This window comes from Bison bison, unplaced genomic scaffold (genome assembly GCF_000754665.1).
Source record: "Bison bison bison isolate TAMUID 2011002044 unplaced genomic scaffold, Bison_UMD1.0 scf7180017864317, whole genome shotgun sequence".
Lineage (NCBI taxonomy): Eukaryota > Metazoa > Chordata > Mammalia > Artiodactyla > Bovidae > Bison > Bison bison.
The window spans coordinates 4,490,822-4,496,787 of record NW_011494889.1 but is presented as its reverse complement, the minus strand read 5'-3'; positions in this window follow the sequence as shown (position 1 = coordinate 4,496,787).

Genomic DNA, 5,966 nt, shown 5'->3' with positions numbered 1-5,966 from the left:
ATATACAGACATCGTTTTAATCTACTCAACAGGAAATTTAAAAAATGATTTTAGCACTGCTGCTGCTGCTGCTGCTAAGTCGCTTCAGTCGTGTCTGACTCTGTGCGACCCCATAGACAGCAGCTCACCAGGCTCCGCCGTCCCTGGGATTCTGCAGGCAAGAACACTGGAGTGGGTTGCCATTTCCTTCTCCAGTTGCATATGAAGAGGTATTATTTTAAATGAGTCTTACTTGCTAAAGAAAGAGCCCCCACTCCCAACAGCAACCACTTAGTCCTACCAGTCCAACCAGTTATTCCATGAGCACCAACCCTGAGCCAGTGCCAGGCCCTGAAACAGAGAGTGCAGGCTGGTGGTGGAGACTTGGCTGGGGCCCCTGTGGGGAGCTCATGCTCTGGTGGGGATACTGGGTTCCAGAAAGAACAGTGACGAATCAAGTTTGGTTTATCAGGAAAGACTTCACAGAAGCAAATGTGATGAGGGGAAAGGTATAGAAAGCCAATGGGAAATAGTCAAGGGGAGGGGGTGAAGAACATCCCCAAGACAACCTAGAATGTCCGTCCAGAAGCCCAGAGGGTGGCAGGGGACCTTGAGGGTGCCGCGTGCGGGGCAGGGATGAAAAACGGGGCTGGAGGTGGGCAGCTGTCAGACTAGGGGGGGCCCTGAGGGCCTTGTTATGGGGCCTGGCTTCCTCTTCCAGGCAACCAGGCAGCCCCTGGGAAGGCTGGTTTCAGTGGGGAATCACAGGTCAGGGTTGTGACTCCCAAGGGGAGGACAGGGCACAAGGGATAAGGCAGAGTCTGGGAGGTGAGATGAGATGAGGCAGGCAGGGAAGCATGGTAGTGGGTGCAGGGGAGAGAAGGAACCCCAGGAGGAGGGGCGGGGTGTCCTGGAGATTGAGGGGCCTGTTCATTTCAGAGAAGAGAGAAGGGGGCACAGTTGGCTCTGGGTATCTGGTTTCCCACACTATGTGGTGAATGTGGAGCCACAGACCAGGTGGGGACCCCAGTGAGGGTGGTACTCATGGGCTGAGCAGAGCCGAGCTGGAGACAGGCTCAGGAGGGTCGCCTGCAGGTAGCAGAAGTCGTCAAAGTGAATAAGGTCACCCAGGAGGGGGTGGAATTCAAGGGAAGACCCAGGGGACATCAAGGCCACAAAGGGGACAGAGGGGGGCCAATCAGAGAGAGGTGAGAGCGTGTGTCCCAGACACAGAGGAGTCTCAGGGAAGAGGAGCTGGTGGACAGGGTCACCTGCTGCAGAGATGGAGTGGGGACAGGCAGGCCCTGGGACGAATTAAGTTACCAGTGGCCTCGGGGAGAGTCTGAGAAGCTGAGGGGCTGAGAGCAGGGAGCAGGATATCAGAGTTTCAGGGAGAGAAAGAGGTGAGGATTCGAGCACATGGGAGAGGACCCCTCTCTCCTTGGGAGAAACTCAAGCTTGTTTGGTTGCTGAGGAGAAGCCAGCAGGGAGGGAGAGGATGAGGATATAACCAGACCAGAGGATGCGGGTAGCAAGGTTCTCGAGAAGGTGAGGGGTAGGGGGATCTACTGCAGATTTTCCAAACTGGTTTGCACATTAGAATTCTCCAACTGAGGTTTATGTATTTCAAACTAGGAAATTTATTTCCAAATTGGGAAAGGAGTATGTCAAGGCTGTATATTGTCATCCTGCTTATTTAACTTCAATTGCAGAGTACATCATGCAAAATGCTGGGCTGGATGAAGCAAAAGTTGGAATCAAGATTGCCAGGAGAAATATCAACAATCTCAGATACGCAGATGACACCACCCTTATGGCAGAAAGCGAAGAAAAATTAAAGAGCCTCTTGATGAAAGTGAAAGAGGAGAGTGAAAAAGTTGGCTTAAAACTCAACATTCAAAAAACTAAGATCATGGCATCCAGTCCCATCTTCATGGCAAATAGATGGGGAAACAATGGAAACAGTGACAGATTTTATTTTGGGGGGCTCCAAAACCACTGCAGATGTTGACTGCAGCCATGAAATTAAAAGATGTTTACTTCTGGGAAGAAAAGCTATGACCAACCTAGACAGCATATTAACAAGCAGAGACATTACTTTGTCAACAAAAGTCCATCTAGTCAAAGCTATGGTTTTTCCGGTAGTCATGTATGGATGTGAGAGTTGGACTATAAAGAAAGCTGAGTCCCGAAGAATTGATGCTTTTGAACTGTGGTGTTGGAAAAGACTGTTGAGAGTCCCTTGGACTGCAAGGAGATCAAACCAGTCCATCCTAAAGGATATCAGTCCTGAATATTCATTGGAAGGACTGATGCTGAAGCTGAAACTCAAACACTTGGCCCACATGACGCGAAGAACTGACTCATTGGAAAAGACCTTGATGCTGGGAAAGATTGAAGGCAAGAGGAGCGGGGGGCGACAGAGGATGAGATGGTTGGATGGCATCATTGACTCTATGGTCATGAGTTTGAGCAAGCTCTGGGAGTTGGTGTTGGACAGGGAAGCCTGGCGTGCTGCAGTCCATGGGGTCGCAAAGGTTCAGACACAACTGAGTGACTGAACTGAACTGAACTGAGGTTTATACTAATGCAGGTTGCAGGGTACCTCCAGGCCACCAGAGGCACAGGGATGGGTCCAAGGACTGCTTGTTTGAAAACAGAAAAGAAACATTCCCCCAACTGATTCTAACACACAATCAGGCTTGAGAATCCTTCTCTGATAGGTGGAGAGATTGGCCTCTCAGATAGAGAACCAGAAAACCACACAACCTTGTAGGAAATTAGCCCACAATTCTTGCCTTTTACTCTGTTCCATAGCATCCCCCACAAGACTTAGAGCTGAGTCAGGGAAGCTGTCCTCCACAGGAGAGGCAGGGGCCTGGCCACAATGTTTCTGGCGGGGGCCAAGGTCCAATCAGGGCTTCCCAGGTGGGTCAGTGGTAAAGAACCCACGTGTAATGTAGGTGATGCAGGTTCGATCCATGGGTTGGGAAGATTCCCAGGAGAAGGAAATGACAACCCACTCTAGTATTCTTGCCTGCAGAATCCCGTAGAACAGAGGAGCCTGGCTGGCTATAGTCCATGAGGTCACAAAGAGTTAGACGTGATTGACTGATTAAACAGCAACAAGGTTCAGCCAAACACTAACTGGCACAAAATGATGGTAATGAACTGAACTGTCAACTACCATAATCAGTGTGCTGAAAGACACCTGGGACCTAGGTGCAGACATATGCATTCTGTGTCCCTATGACCCCAAGGGAGAGAGATGGGCAGGGGAAGCCTGAGGAGGACCCTGGCCCCACCCCACAGAGGCTTACAGCAAAGACGCCAGAGGGCTTTGCAGTCACAGCCCCCTCTGGCCACCAGGGCTCTGCGGAGGTCACTGGCTTCCCCAAGGAGCTAGGGCTGAGGCTCCAGGAACGGGCAGTGGGAGGGGAAGGACTCTTTCACTTCCATCCTGGATGTCCCAAAGGGTCCTGAGGAGGTGGTGGGGACAGGAGGAGGAGAAGCAGGGCAACACGCGAGCTGGCAGTCTCCCATCAGGACAGAGCCTGAGGGCTGAAATCATCCTTCTCGAGCCCCTTCCGGCTCAGGTTTTCTCTTGACTCACAAGGGAGTAGTGGAAGGTTCTGAGCTTAAGGCAGGGGAGGGGGGGATGGGGAGGGTCACAACAGGGAGAAGGGTAGAGCTTTCCTCTGAAGCAGCTGCTCCAGAGAAAATGTGCTCCCCTGGGACGAAGGCCAGGCAGTCCAGTTGGATTCCAGGCATCACCTGCAGCTGCCTCTGTGGTCATTAAGATGTGCCGCTCATCAGTGGCTGAGACTCACACCTGGATGCCCTCCATCACTCCTCTAGGAGTGTGAGTCTCAAGAAGGAAATGTAAGAGAAGCCTTGGTCTGGACTTCACAGCCTAATGACAGGACAAGCCACACCTTACAGAACACATCCCACTGCTAACTGTGTCCAAGTCAGAGCCAGAGTGAGATAAATGGGAGATCACGTTCAGGGTCAAACTCAGTTCTATAAGATTCCATTTCTCAAACCTGATGGGGGGTGGCATAAGAAGCAATGGAAATTGTACTAAAAAATACATCTTCCTGGGTCAAACAACACTGAGATTCTAATTCAGCCAGTCTAGTCATCAAGTTTTCATCATTATGCAATCATTTCAATTGGAAACTGGACAAAAGCCCTAGGAAGACAGAATCAAGATAGTTTCAAAGTAGGGCTTCCCTGGTGGCTCAGTGATAAAGAACCCACCTGCCAATGCAGGAGATGTGGGTTCGATCCCTGGGTCAGGAAATGGCAACCCACTTTAGTATTCTTACCTGGGAAATTCCTGGACAGATTGAATTCCAAAGAAGATATACAGATGGCCAACAGGCACATGGAAAGATGCTCAACATCACTAACCATCAGGGAAATGCAAATCAAAACCACAATGAGATATCACCTCAAACCTGTCAGAATGGCTATCATCAGAAAAAAAAAAAAGCAAGTGCTGGTGAGGATGTGGAGAAAAGGAAACGCCCATGAACTCTTTGTGAGAATGCAAATTGATACAGCCACTGTGAAAGACAGTATGGAAGATCCTCAAAAACTTAAAAATAAAACTACCATATTTTCCACTTACGAGTATTTATCTGAAGAAAATGAAAACACTAATTAGAAAAGATATAGTCTATGTTCATTGCAGCATTATTTACAATAGCCAAGGTAAAGAAGCAACCTAGGTGTTCACCAATAGATGAATGGATGAGGAATGGATAAATTGAATACTACTCAGCTATAAAAAGAGAATGCAATCTTGCCATTTGTATCAAAATGAATAAACCTAGAAGGTATTAATGCTAAGTAAAATAAGTCAGAGAAAGCCAAATGCTGAGTGATTTCACTTATATGTAGAATATAAAAAACAAAACAAATGAACAAACATAATAAAACAGAGACAGAGACAAAAATACAGAGAACAAACTGGTGGTTGCCAGAGCGGGAGGAGAGAAATAAGTGAGGGACATTAAGAGGTACAAACTTCCAGTTGCAAAATAAGTGAGTCATTGGTATGAAATGTACATTGTAGGTAATACAACCAGTAATTATATAATATCTTTATATGGCAACAGATGGTAACTAGACTTACCATGATCATTTTGAAATGTAAGAAATATCAAATCACTATGTTGTGTAACAGGAACTAACATAGTGTTATAGGTCAATTATACTTCAAAAACAAACACATTCACAGAAAAAGAGACGGGATTTGTGGTTACAGAGACAGGGTGGGAGAAGGTGGAACTGCATGAAGGTAGTCAAAAGGTACCAAATTCCAGTCAGTTATAAGTAGTAGGGATGCAATGTACAATGTGATAAATATAATTAACCCTGCTCTATGCTTATTTAACTTATATGCAGAGTACATCATGAGAAATGCTGGGTTGGAAGAAGCGCAAGCTGGAATCAAGATTGCTGGGAGAAATATCAATAACCTCAGATATGCAGATGACACCACCCTTATGGCAGAAAGTGAAGAGGAACTAAAAAGCCTCTTGATGAAAGTGAAAGAGGAGAATGAAAAAGTTGGCTTAAAGCTCAACATTCAGAAAACAAAGATCATGGCATCTGATCCCATCACTTTATGGGAAATAGATGGGGAAACAGTGGAAACAGTGGCAGACTTTATTTTTGGGGCTCCAAAATCACTGCAGATGGTGACTGCAGCCATGAAATTAAAAGACGCTTACTCCTTGGAAGGAAAGTTATGACCAACCTAGATAGCATATTGAAAAGCAGAGACATTATTTTGCCAAAAAAGGTCCATCTAGTCAAGGCTATGGTTTTTCCGGTAGTCATGTATGGATGTGAGAGTCGGTCTATAAAGAAAGCTGAGCGCCGAAGAATGGATGCTTTTGAACGGTGGTGTTGGAGACTCTTGAGAGTCCCTTGGACTGCAAGGAGATCCAACCAGTCCATTCTGAAGGAGATCA